The sequence below is a fragment of the Salmo salar genome, chromosome 15, assembly GCF_965601325.2.
Source record: "Salmo salar chromosome 15, fSalSal1, whole genome shotgun sequence".
Classification (NCBI taxonomy): Eukaryota; Metazoa; Chordata; class Actinopteri; order Salmoniformes; family Salmonidae; genus Salmo; species Salmo salar.
The window spans coordinates 57,693,658-57,708,951 of NC_138305.1; positions in this window are offsets into that span (position 1 = coordinate 57,693,658).

The following is a 15,294-nucleotide window of genomic DNA, read 5'->3' on the forward strand; positions in this document are numbered from 1 at the left end:
CAAATCAAAGGTGTTCCCTTCATTAAACAGTAACTGCTGTAGTCTGGTAGTTGTGCCATTTTAGTAAACCCTTGTCGGAAAGTAATACTATATATTATTACAGTCATGTCCGCAATAACAATACGTGAATACTAGAGCAAGGCCTGCAAAAACACTAGTGAATATTTTAGTATACTACAGGCATGTCCACAAAAACACTACAGTTAATACTGTGTGTGTGTGTGTGTGTGTGTGTGTGTGTGTGTGTGTGTGTGTGTGTGTGTGTGTGTGTGTGTGTGTGTGTGTACTGAAGAAAAATATTAACGCAACATGTGAAGTGTTGGTCCCATGTTTCATAAGCTAAAATGTAAAAAAATCCCTGAGACGTCCGCCCACATCCGGCTTCTTCACCTGCGGGATTGTCTGAGACCAGCCACCCGGAAAGCTGATGAAACAGGCGTATTTCTGTCTAATAAAGCACTTTTATGGGGAAAAACTCATTCTGATTGGCTGGGCCTGGCTCCCCAGTGGGTGGGCCTATGCCCTCCCAGGCCCACCCATGGCTGCGCCCCTGCCCAGTCATGTGAAATCCATAAATTAGGGTCTAATGAATTTATTTAAATTTACTGTTTCCTCATATGAACTATAACCCAGTCAAATCAATGAAATTGTTGCAATTTGCGTTAATATTTTTGTTCAGTATAAATAGTAATACTACAGCATTTAGACTATCAATTTTTTTCATGTGGGCAGGTTTACAAAGCGTCAAGTTCATTCATAAGTCATACTGCTTGCTCTCAAAACTATGCCAGAGGTAAGTGTTGTTCAGATTAGCTAATCTTTCCATAATATGGACTGGTCAAAACCCAGTTTAGAAATTGAAATTACTTGCAGATCAGATAATCCAGCTAGTACCTCGACTCAGGTTGGCCCTTATAAACAAGCAGATTACTACACATTCAGAATGTGGCTGATAAAATATGTATACCGCACTTTTTTTGCGTATTAGAAATAGCTGTATGGTCGATAGGGCTTTAGACTTTTTACTCGGAGTACGGTTTTCAACTCTCCCTGAATTGACCTTCACCTCCCTGGGAGCAGCTAAAGCCAACTGAAATGAATACCTTCAAATGTACAGTGTTGAAGGCTGAATGACTTTCATGATCTCCCAGAGGGAGTTTGATCCCAAATTGTCAACCCTAGTCGCAGGTGACGCTTCAGCCTTAGAACCAGTCTCTGACCTTGTGCAGGCCTAACAGATTCCATTACAGGCTCAGTGGCATACCATGGCCTGGCTGGGTCTCATTCAAAACCTGCAGCACAAAGCTCACGTTCTGCCTGGTCATAGAGTGAAGAACAACAACACAGGGAGATGGACAGCATGGCTCTATGCAGTGATTAGACCCTATTGGACATGTGACTGACCAGGTTGTCTATGTATGTGACTCCAAATCTGTGTAAGCCTTCTGGGATAAAGGCTGACAGCTGGGAGTCTTCAGGTTTCATCTATGGTTACTCATCATAGGATTTGTCATATTTTCACTTAGTCTCCAACTGACATTAATGCATGACAAAGTGAACATTTTACTTAAGTGGAGGATTCGCCCCCAAGTTTGGGTAGCTTGGTGAACCACCTCCACTACCTACATGCCGAGACCTCCATTGGAAAGTTCCACTGAAGACTCTGGAGGTTCTTTGTGGAGGTCGACCGATTAATCGGCATGGCCGATTTCACGTTTTCATAACATTTTTGGACGATTTTTGGACATTTTTGGACGATGATTATATTGCACTCCACAAGGAGACTGCATAGCAGGCTGACCACCTGTACGCGAGTACAGCAAGGAGCCAAGGTATGTTGCTAGCTAGCATCAAACATATCTTATAAAAAACAATCAATCTTAACATAATCACTAGTTAACTACACATGGTTGATATTACTAGTTTATCTAGCTTGTCCTGCGTTGCAAATAATCAATGCAGGGCCTGTTAATTTATCATCGAATCACAGCCTACTTTGCCAAACGGGTGATGATTTAACAAGCGCATTCGCCAAAAAAGCACTGTCGTTGCACCAATGTACCTAACCATAAACATCAATGCCTTTCTTAAAATCAATACACAAGTATATTTTTTTAACCTGCATATTTTGTTAAAAGAAATTCTTATTAGCACGCAATATAAACTAGGGAAATTGTGTCACTTCTCTTGCGTTCTGTGCAAGCAGAGTCAGGTTATATGCAGCAGTTTGGGCCGCCTGGCTCGTTGCGAACTGTGAAGACCATTTCTTCCTAACAAATACCGTTATTAATTTGCCAGAATTTTACATAATTATGACATAACATTGAAGGTTGTGCAATGTAACAGCAATAGTTAGATTTATGGATGCCACCCATTCGATAAAATACGGAACGGTTCCGTATTTCACTGAAAGAATAAACGTTTTGTTTTCGAAATTATATTTTCCGGATTTGACCATATTAATGACCTAAGGCTCGAAATTTCTGTGTGTGAATTATATTATAATTAAGTCTATGATTTGATATTTGATAGAGCAGTCTGACTGAGCGGTGGTAGGCAGCAGCAGGCTCGTAAGCATTCATTCAAACAGCACTTTCCTGCGTTTGCCAGCAGTTTTTCGCAAGGCTTGAAGCACAGCGCTGTTTATGACTTCAAGCCTATCAACTCCCGAGATTTGGCTGGCAATACTATAGTGCCTATAAGAACATCCAATAGTCAAAAGGTATATGAAATACAAATGGCATAGAGAGAAATAGTCCTATAATTCCTGTAATAACTACAACCTAAAACTTCTAAACTGGGAATATTGAAGACTCATGTTAAAAGGAACCACCAGCTTTCATATGTTCTCATGTTCTGAGCAAGGAACTTAAACGTTAGCTTTTTTACATGGCACATATTGCACTTTTACTTTCTTCTCCAACACTGTGTTTTTGCATTATTTAAACCAAATTGAACATGTTTCATTATTTATTTGAGACTAAATAGATTTTTATTTATGTATTATATTAAGTTAAAATAAAAGTGTTCATTCAGTATTATTGTAATTGTCATTATTACAATATATATATATATAAAAATCGTCCAATTAATTGGTATTGGCTTTTTTGGTCCTCCAATAATCGGTATTGGCGGTGAAAAATCATAATCGGTCGACCTCTAGTTCTTTGGGACAGAGAGGTGGCTAGGGATAGTCAATTCAACACAGCTATTTATGGTGATAAATAGATACCATATTTATTTCCTCGCTGATATTTTGAAAACTTTCGGAACTTTGTGACAAGCACCGCCTTCTTGTGGCCAGAAGCAGACCTTGTTCTACCGAAGCGAACAGTCCCTGAGTTTAAGCGACCAGTGAATTTCAGTTCTCTCTCTCTCGATGGCACACTATATTTCACCCAGTAGATATGGGAATTGATCAAAAATGGGTTTGTTTTCGAATTCTTTGTGGATCTGTGTAATCTGAGGGAAATATGTCTCTCTAATATTGTCATCTCTCTCTCTCATACACACACAGGGCGAGAGAGGGGAAGTGTGAGGTAGTTAGCAGTAGTCTGCTACCATTTGTCAAAGAAAATACATTGGCCCAATGTAACTGTTGGATTTTGAAGTTACAGAAATTTGTTTACATTTACAGCTATTTCACAAAATGTATATTAAAAAAAAAGTACAGACAAGTATACAATGCTGTAGAATGTAGAACTAATCACCTATGTGAAGCTAGCCACAATATGGAGTAGCCACAATTTGCGGTTCGCCTTCAACATAAGTTCCCCATTGAAACTAATCCAAACGGATACAAATTGTTGAGTATTGCCATAGTTAGACTAGTGCAAAAAAAAGGTTAGAATGTTGTTATATAACTTAAAAATGAATACAATTAATTAATGTGACAAACAGTAAAATAACAGTTCAAATCCCATTGCTGATTTATTAGACTGTATAATTGCAGTGGCGACCCGGCATTCAGGGAAAGTGAGGCAGAGCCCCACCTGTTTTGAGCGCCACTTGTTTAGCTATCTATTTTGGCATTAATTCGTGTCACATATCAGTTTGTAAACACTAAACAGTTAATAAAGCCGCATACAAACATATTTTTTGCTTTCTTAAGGCAGCTCCAAATTGCAGGTGTTTCAGTCTAGCTCAGTGCTTTCTGTGGTGATGGGGGCTGCCAGCAGAAAATAAGGAGTGTTGCGCCATGATTGGCTCAGTGTTCTCTCACTCATGGGGACACTATGTCCCCGCAAAATCTACAGGGAAAGCTAGAAAGTTCAAGCCCCTTAGGTGCTGCCATAGATTTACATTAGAAGTGCCCATCCAAGAAGGCTCAAGGTCATTGGCTACAGATAAAATTACATCAAATCACGTTATATCTACCGTAGCTTTGATTGGACTTACCATGTCATCATACTTTCAAAATCTTAGCAGTCATCATCATGAATCAAGTCGGCAATCTACTGGCAAATCCTTTTTAATACTTGACATATGAAGAGAAATTATAGATAAAACGTATCGGTGCTCATCGGCCATAAACATTACACAACAAGTTGAAAATAGCAAATTCAACAATGAGTGGTTTGGAAGGAATCAGTGGCTAACTGCAAGCGTTGCAAAGCAATCCCTAGCCTGCTATTCAGTGGACAGGGTGTGCGGTCCAAGTCTGGGCTAAGGGTTTCTTTTCCAAGCTTAAAATGATAAACATTCACATGCAACACCATGGGCCATTAAAGGTTGAATACATTAGCCATGCTGTCAACAAGCATAACTACTGCTGCGTTCAAGACAACTGGAAACTTGGAAATCTCAGACTTCAGTGAGTTCAAGACCACTGGGAACTCTGAAAAAAATTTGCTCCGACTGAGAAAATAAGTTTTTGTAACAATAACGCTAGTACGAACTTGAACCCAGGCGCAGAGAAACACAGCAAGCAGAGATAAGGGTAAATCCAGAACTTTTTACTTAAAGTCTTAACAGAAACACCGCACAAGAACACACTAATAAAACAAGAGACCTAAGCAAGACACAGGCCAACTGAGGGACCTAAATAACAAGGCAACCAGGTGAACAGAGAATGTAATTAAACACAGGTGAACACAATAAGTAATAATCAGGGTAACCTGGAAACAAGAAAACCAGGTAAGGGAAACAAGAAAACCAGGTAAGGGTGCCCTCTAGTGGTAACCAAAGGAAACAACAATCAAATAACATAGAAACTCGGAATTCCAAGTCGGGAACTCAGGCCTCTTTCTAGAGCTCTGACCTGAAGATCACTTACGTCATGATTCGACCTTGTTTTTTGTTTTTTTTACAGAGTTCCCAGTTGTCTTGAAAGCACTATAAATCCAGAGAATACCAGACTTTGATGACAACGTTTACATTTACATTACATTTTACATTTTAGTCATTTAGCAGATCACAAAATTTGCCCACAAGAAGGACCGCCGTGCCACCTTCCTGGTCAAGTGAGCACAGGACAAGGTGAGTCCAAAAATGTATTGTATGCTGCTGCATAAATGATGTAATATGCCAGGGAGATATGTATACTGTAGCTAAGAAAGTAATACTAAGTGTATGTTGTGTAGAAAGCTGTTAGTCGCCCATGTGCCTCACCCTAATCATTTTGTCCTTTTCCCCTCATAACTTAGACTACTGTTCTGACTTGGTGGTGCACACGTAGCCTATAGCCTGTTTTAGAATGTGTATATGCACTTTACAGCTTTACCTATTGAGTGTGCACCTATGAAATGGTGTATCAGCCTACTCAGTGACACCCACAGAACACAACTATGTCTAGTTTACACAATGTGGTTAACGTTGTTCATTTCACAGTGGCTTTGGAGTCCTGCAATAAGATAAGCTAAGATGCTAATATTTGTGTAAACTCTTTGGAATTATAATCTGTGGGTGTCACTGAGTAAGATGATACCCCATTTCACAGGTGCACACTTTATAGGTAAGGCTGTAAAGTGATCAAGACAAGGGAGATGATTGTGGACTACAGGAAAAGGAGGACCGAGCACGCCCCCATTCTCATTGATGGGGCTGGAGTGGAGCAGGTTGAGAGCTTCAAGTTCCTTGGCATCCACATCACCTACAAATTAACATTGTTCAAGCACACCAAGACGGTCGTGAAGAGGGCACAACAAAACCTATTACCCCTCATGAGACTGAAAAGATTTGGCATGGGTCCTCAGATCCTCAAAAGGTTCTACAGCTGCACCACCGAGAGCATTCTGACCAGTTGCATCACTGCCTGGTATGGCAACTGCTCGGCCTCCGACAGCAAGGCACTACAGAGGGTAGTGCGTACGGCCCAGTACATCACTGGGGCCAAGCTTCCTGCCATCCAGGACCTCTATACCAGACGGTGTCAGTGGAAGGCCCTAAAAATTGTCAAAGACCCCAGCCACCCTTGTCATAGTCTGTTCTCACTGCTACCGCATGGCAAGCGGTACCGGAGCACCAAGTCTAGGTCCAAGAGGCTTCTAAACAGCTTCTACCCCCAAGCCATAAGGCTCCTGAACATCTAATCAAATGGCTACCCAGACTATTTGCATTACACCCTTACGCTGCTGTTATTATCATCTATGCATAGTCACTTTAATAACTCTACCTACATGTACATATTACCTCGACAAACCGGTGCCCCCGCACATTGAATCTGTACCAGTACCACCTGTATATAGACTAGCTTTTGTTATTTTACTGCTGCTCTTTAATTATTTGTTACTTTTATTTATGACTTTTTTAAGGTATTTTTCTTAACTGCATTGTTGGTTAAGGGCTTGTAAGTCAACATTTCACTGTATGGTCTGATTTGATTTGATTTTGTACAATCCAATATAAATGTCCAATACACACAACAGGTTGACTGGAGAGCTTAATGTGTCTCGTGTTCAACCTTCCCAAGTTCTCTCACGTCACCCCGCTCCTCCGCTCTCTCCACTGGCTTCCAGTCGAAGCTCGCATCCGCTACAAGACCATGGTGCTTGCCTACGGAGCTGTGAGGGGAACGGCACCTCCGTACCTTCAGGCTCTGATCAGGCCCTACACCCAAACAAGGGCACTGCGTTCATCCACCTCTGGCCTGCTCGCCTCCCTACCTCTGAGGAAGCACAGTTCCCGCTCAGCCCAGTCAAAACTGTTCGCTGCTCTGGCACCCCAATGGTGGAACAAGCTCCCTCACGACGCCAGGACAGCGGAGTCAATCACCACCTTCCGGAGACACCTGAAACCCCACCTCTTTAAGGAATACCTGGGATAGGATAAAGTAATCCTTCTAACCCCCCCTTAAAAGATTTAGATGCACTATTGTAAAGTGGTTGTTCCACTGGATATTAGAAGGTGAATGCACCAATTTGTAAGTCGCTCTGGATAAGAGCATCTGCTAAATGACTTAAATGTAAATGTCTCATTTCAGTCTTTCAGAGTCCCACAATAAGATCTAAGATGCTCATAATGTCACACCGCAGCCGAGAGGGGCTGTGCCTAAACACAGTTCAGTACCATAGAGCAGACTACACCACCCTAGGTTAACACCAAAAGCATAGGGAGCGCTGAATAACACCTCTACCACTGGCTGCACAGGTTCTTTCAGTTTGGGGTTTAGTGTAAGAACATGAAACGAGGATCAGGCATGTCACAATTCAGTTTGTTTTATTTATCTCCCCAGTTCAGTTTCCAGACCCACTTTAGCACTAGCTTAGCACAAATGGAGGGAGGATAGCAACACAAATTCAAACAAAAACAGGTTTCAGTGCAGGTGGGGGCATAGCATTTCATATAAATTAAATCATTATTTCATCAAGGTAGCACTTCTCTTAGCAAAAACCAATGCTTCCAAAGGAGCTCTGACACAGCTTTAAACAACGTAGCTTCACTCTCACCTGCACTTTCCCCTGCCAAATTCAGCAACATATGATGCAAAATGCATCATACAGGGATGATTCTGTATTTTGAAAGTTACATACTGTATCTTGAAAACTTGAGCTGACAAGAAAAACATTTGGGACTATGTCAACAATGGACTAATGAAACAAATACCAAAATATATTTTCAGGGTGGAGTTTTCCTTTAAGTTTGCAGATGACACGATCGTGGTAGGCTGACCACCGACAACGATGAGACAGCCTATAGGGAGGAGATCAGAAACCTGGCAGTGTGGTGCCAGGACAACACCCTGTTCCTCAAAGTCACCAAGACAAAGGTGCTGATTGTGGACTACAGGAAACGGAGGGCCGAGCACGCCCCCATTCACATTGACAGGGCTGTAGTGAAGTGGGTCGAGAGCTTCAAGTTCCTCGGTGTCCATATCACTATGGACCTGTTATGGTCCACACACACCAACACAGTCGTGAAGAGGGCACAACAGCATCCCTTTGCCAAGATAATCCATCCACCTGATAGGTGTGGCTGACTAAACAGCATGATCCTTACACAGCTGCACCTTGTGCTGGGGACAATAAAAGGTCACTTTAAAACGTGCAGTTTTGTCACACAACACAGTGCTACTGACATCTCAAGTTTTGAGGGTGTGTGCAATTGGCATGCTGACTGCATGATGTCTACCAGAGCTGTTGCCAGAGAATTGAATGTTAATTTCTCTACCATAAGCCGCCTCCAATGTTGTTTTATAGAATTTTTAGTACTTCCCAGTGGCCTAACAACCGCAGACCACGTGTACCCACGCCAGGCCAGGACTTCCACATCTGGCTTCTTCACCTGTGTGTGGGGGGGGGGGGGGCTGCTGCTGCTGCTGCTGCTGCTGCTGCTGAGGACTATTTCTGTCTGTAATGAAGCCCATTTGCAGAAGCCCAGTGGGGAAACGCAGTAAAATCTTTGAAATTGTTGCATGTTGGGTTTATATTTTTGTTCAGTATATTTAACTATCTGCGTTGACAATTTTTTTGACTCATCCTATACTCTGCTCCTTCGGTTTACTATCTGTCACTTTATTTTGAGTTATATGTACATATCTACCTCAATTACCCCGTACCCCTGCACATCGCCTCGGTACTGGTAACCCTTGTATTTAGCCAAGTTATCGTTACTCATTGTGTATCAATTATGGATTTTTATTATTACCTATTTTACTTTTCTATTATTTCTCTATTTTCTTTCTCTCTGCATTGTTGGGAAGGTCCCGCAAGTAAGCATTTCACTGTTAGTCCACACCTGTTGGTTACAAAGTATGTGGCAAATAAAATGTGATTTGATTGTGGATTCAGCTGATATCCCATTAAATGGGTGCACACTTTTAGTTAAGGTTGTACAGTCCAATATCAATATTCAGTACACATAGTAGGTTGAATCGTGAGCTAATGTGGGTCATTTCACAGTGGTTTCAGAGTCCCGCAATAAGAGCTAAGACGCTAATATGTGTGTAAACTCTACATCAGGGGTAGGCAACACTGTTCCTGGAGTGCCGTAGGTAATTCCGGATTTTGTTCCAACTAGGCACCACACCTGACCAACTGAGCTAATTGATCAGTTCAATGATTGCCTAAATTCAACACACCTGGTCTTCCAGGTACGTTAAATCAAAAACATGAAGTGCCTGCGGCACTCTAGGACCAGGGTTGCCCACCCTTGCTCTACATAGTTGTGTTCTGAGCGTCACTGAGTAGGCTGATACCATAGAGAATGATAGAGGCCTCTAATGGCCAAAAGCCTGTTTTAGCATGGGCAGTGCCATTAAGGGCTTCCATCAATGCTTCTGCCATTTTAAAGTAGTCGAAGTAGTCAACTGGGTGGGGATTCCTATGGGTTGTAGCCTCAAAGGCGCTGCCCATGCTGTCACAGAAGCTATAATGGCACAGACATAAAGATGAGTCTTCTATTTAGCTCTATGACTGATACCTCATTTCATGGGTGCACACTCTATAGGTAAAGCTGCACAGTCCAATATAAATGTTCATTACGCAAAATAGGTTGACTGAGGAGTCCTGCAATAAGATCTATGACGCTAATATTATTGTAAACTCTTTGGAATTGTAATCTGTGGGTGTCACTGAGTAGGCTGATACCTTTAAAGTGTGCACCAATGAAATGGGGTAAGGTTGTACAGTGCATATATACAGTGTACTCCCCATATATACAGGGTTTTTCTTTATTTTTACTATTTTCTACATTGTAGTATAATAGTGAAGACATCAAAACTATGAAATAGCACATATGGAATCATGTAGTAACCAAAAAGTGTTAAACAAATCAAAATATATTATATATTTGAGATTCTTCAAAGTAGCCACCCCTTTGCCTTGATGACGGCTTTGCACACTCTTGGCATTCTGTCAACCAGCTTCATGAGGTAGTCACCTGAAATGCATTTCAATTAACAGGTGTGCCTTCTTAAAAGTTAATTTGTGTAATTTCTTTCCTTCTTACAGTTTTTCTCAATTGCTAAAACACTAAAACCCATTGGCTGAACAAAGTTCTCAGTTGCCTGGACTCATTTAGCTAATTATGCAGTCTGTTGTCAATACCTTAAACCATTTCACATGGTAAAACACAATTTGCAGATCTCACTTAGACTTTTCAGCAAAACACTAAACACATTCTCATTCTCAAAACACATTCTGCACTCTAATGCACATGTCATCCATACTGGTAAACACAAGTGGCAACAATCAAATACAAATAGAGAAGACATGTCATTGATTGAACACAACCACTCAAAATTTATTCAACTTGTTTCAAATGATGCGACACAACCAATATAAGCCAGTTCAGAGAGCAAACAGGTTGTTGAAGGTGGGAAGGAGAAAGTCTGAGAATGGATAGAAGAAACAATGTGAGAAGACGAGGACGAGGGCGTATGCGAGGTGGGCGACGAGGAGGAAGAGGAGGAGGAGGGCAAGAAAGAGGAAGAGGAGGATGAAGAGGAAGACAAAGAGTAGAAATATCTGATGAAATTCGAGCAACAGTTATAGACCATGTTCTTGTCCATGGACTGACAATGAGGGAAGCAGACTTAGAGTGCAACCCAATTTGAGCCGATTTTTTTGTGTCCACCATAGTAAGGACATTCAGAGAAGAGAACAGGTACAGTATACTACTGTATTTTTGTAATTGCAAATTTACTGTACTACCCTATGCAGCTGTTTCAATAGACATTTGTAAAGTTAATCACTGTATGTATTGTACTGCATGAAAATGTTTTGTAACTGCACAACTACTTTTTGTAGAATTGCAAGGCTGCCACATGCAGGTGGAAGGACAGTTATATTCACTCGGGAGCAAGAGGTCGTTATACACTGCTCAAAAAAATAAAGGGAACACTTAAACAACACAATGTAACTCCAAATCAATCACACTTCTGTGAAATCAAAACTGTCCACTTAGGAAGCAACACTGATTGACAATACATTTCACATGCTGTTGTGCAAATGGAATAGACAACAGGTGGAAATTATAGGCAATTAGCAAGACACCCCCAATAAAGGAGTGGTTCTGCAGGTGGGGACCACAGACCACTTCTCAGTTCCTATGCTTCCTGGCTGATGTTTTGGTCACTTTTGAATGCTGGCGGTGCTTTCACTCTAGTGGTAGCATGAGACGGAGTCTACAACCCACACAAGTGGCTCAGGTAGTGCAGCTCATCCAGGATGGCACATCAATGCGAGCTGTGGCAAGAAGGTTTGCTGTGTCTGTCAGCGTAGTGTCCAGAGCATGGAGGCGCTACCAGGAGACAGGCCAGTACATCAGGAGACGTGGAGGAGGCCGTAGGAGGGCAACAACCCAGCAGCAGGACCGCTACCTCCGCCTTTGTGCAAGGAGGAGCAGGAGAAGCACTGCCAGAGCCCTGCAAAATGACCTCCAGCAGGCCACAAATGTGCATGTGTCTGCTCAAACGGTCAGAAACAGACTCCATGAGGGTGGTATGAGGGCCCGACGTCCACAGGTGGGGGTTGTGCTTACAGCCCAACACCGTGCAGGACGTTTGGCATTTGCCAGAGAACACCAAGATTGGCAAATTCGCCACTGGCGCCCTGTGCTCTTCACAGATGAAAGCAGGTTCACACTGAGCACGTGACAGAGTCTGGAGACGCAGTGGAGAATGTTCTGCTGCCTGCAACATCCTCCAGCATGACCGGTTTGGCGATGGGTCAGTCATGGTGTGGGGTGGCATTTCTTTGGGGGGCCGCACAGCCCTCCATGTGCTCGCCAGAGGTAGCCTAACTGCCATTAGGTACCGAGATGAGATCCTCAGACCCCTTGTGAGACCATATGCTGGTGCGGTTGGCCCTGGGTTCCTCCTAATGCAAGATCTAGGATGTGTTGTTTAAGTGTCCCCTTTATTTTATTGAGCAGTATAGTTGGCATGGTCCTTCAAGATAATGCAATAGGACTCCAGGAACGAGTGATACAAGACAACACACACTTCCAGGGAATCGACAGTGTGAGCATTTCCACAATTGACCGTGTCCTCCATCGTAACAGGATGCGAGTGAAACAAGTATACAGAGTACCTTTTGAGCGCAACTCACCAAGGGTGAAAGAACTGCGAGCTCAGTATGTGCAAGTAAGTGTACATTCAGAAACATTTACTGTAATCCAGATTGTCTACAGTACTAACACATACTATGTGAATGACATTACTCTTCAGTACATACAATGTATGTGAATCAGAAGTGCATACAGTAGGCCTAATTGTACTCTACAGTATAGCACTGTCTCTGTACGACTTACAAAATCCTACATACAGTATATTGTATTTCTACACAGACAATATTTGACTTGGAATCCTTGGACAGACCCCATGAGTTCATCTTTGTCGATGAAGCAGGCTTCAATCTAACAAAGAGGACAAGGAGAGGCCGAAACATAATTGGACAGCGGGCCATTGTTGAAGTCCCTGGTCAACGAGGTGGCAATGTCACAATCTGTGCTGCTATCAGCAACCATGGTGTTCTACATCACCATGTTACACTCAGGCCATATAACACCCAGCACCTTCTAAGATTTATTGCCAATCTAAGAGATATTTTATTTGAGCGGCAGGTTCAAGAGCTAAATCAGAATCCCATTCCCACCTATGTGATAGTGTGGGACAATGTCAGTTTCCACCGAGCTGCTCAGGTAAGGGAATGGTTTAACATCAATGGGCAGTTTATGAACTTGTACCTCCCTCCATACTCGCCTTCCTGAATCCGATTGAGGAGTTTTTCTCCTCTTGGAGATGGAAAGTGTATGATAGACAACACTACACCAGAGTAAATCTGCTGCAAGCCATGGATTTAGCCTGTGGTGATATAGGTGAGGAATCATGTCAGGGCTGGATACGGCACACAAGAGGCTTCTTCCCCCGTTGCCTCAGGAGGGACAATATTGCTTGTGATGTCGACGAAGTGCTCTGGCCTGACCCAGCCCAAAGACAAGAAGAAGCACATTGATCACATGTTTTGTGTTGTGACAAGGTAGGGATGGTATGCAGAAGATAGCCCTATTTGGTAAATGACCAAGTCCATATTATGGCAAGAACAGCTCAAATAAGCAAAGATAAATGACCGTCCATCATTACTTTAAGACATGAAGGTTAGTCAATGCGAAACATTTCAAGAACTTTGAAAGTTTCTTCAAGTGCAGTTGGAAAAACCATCAAGCGCTATGATGAAACTGGCTCTCATGAGGACCGCCACAGGAAAGGAAGTCCCAGTGTTACCTCTGCTGCAGAGGATAAGTTCATTAGAGTTGCCATCTTCAGAAATTTCAGGCCAAATAAATGCTTCAGAGTTCAAGTAACAGACACATCTCAACATCAAATGTTCAGAGGAGACCGCATGAATCAGGCATTCATGGTCGAATTGCTGCAAAGAATATTTTTTCATTTTTTCCTTTGTTTTGTTTTTACATTTATTTAATTAGGCAAGTCAGTTAAGAACAAATTCATATTTTCAATGACGGCCTACCCCGGCGAAAACCTAACCTGGACGACGCTGGGCCAATTGTGCGCCGCCTTATGGGACTCCCAATCCCGGACGGTTGTGGTAAAGCCTGGAATCGAACCAGGGTCTGTAGTGACGCCTCTAGCACTGAGATACAGTGCCTTAGACCGCTGCGCCACACACTTAAGCAGAATGGCTACCACAGCATTCTGCAGCGATACGCCATCCCATATGGTTTTCGCCTAGTGGGACTATCATTTGTTTTTCAACAGGACAATGACCAAACACATCTCCAGGCTGTGTAAGGGCTATTTGACCAAGAAGGAGGGTGATGGAGTGCTGCATCAGATGACCTGGCCTCCACAATCCCCCGACCTCATCCCAATTGAGATGGTTTGGGATGAGTTGGACCGCAGAGGGAAGGAAAAGCAGTGAACGAGTGCTTAGCATATCTGGGAACTCCTTCAAGACTGTTAGAAAAGCATTCCTCATGAAGCTGGTTGAGAGAATTCCAAGCGTGTGCAATGCTGTCATCAAGGCAAAGGGTGGCTACTTTAAAGAATCTAAAATCTAAAATATATTTTGGTTTGTTTAACACTTTTGGTTACTACATGAGTCCATATGTGTTATTTCATAGTTTTGATGTCTTCACTATTATTCTACAATGTAGAAAATAGTAAAAATAAAGAAAAACCCTTGAATGAGTAGGTGTGTACAAACTTTTGACTGGTACTGTTTATACAGTGCATGCGGAAAGTACTCAGACTCCTTGACTTTTTCCACACTTTGTTACATTGATGAAAAAAAATTGTTATCCACTCTACACACAATACCCCATAATGACAATGCGAAAACAGGTTTTTAGAAGAGAAAAAAACAAACAGAAAAAAACCAAGTATTCAGACCCTTTGCTATAAGGTTAGAAATTGAACTCGGGTGCATCCTGTTTCCATTGATCATCCTTGAGATGTTTCTACAACTTGATTGGAGTCCACCTGTGGTAAATTCAATTGATTGGAAATGATTTGGAAAGTCACACATGTCTATATAAGGTCCCACAGTTGACGGTGCATGTCAGAGCAAAAACCAAGCCATGAGGTCGAAGGAATTGGCCATAGAGCTCTGAGACAGGATTGTGTCAAGGAACAGATCTGGGGAAGGGTATCAAAACATTTCCGCAGCATTGAAAGTCACCAAGTGGCCTCCATCATTCTTAAATGAAATTAGTTTGGAACAACCAAGAATCTACCTAGAACTGGCCGCCCAGCCAACCTGAGCAATGGGAAGAAGGGCCTTGGTCAGGGAGGTGACCAAGGACCCGATGGTCACTCTGACAGAGCTCTTCTGTGGAGATGGGAGAAACTTCCAGAAGGACAGTCATCTCTGCAGCACTCCACCAATCAGGCCT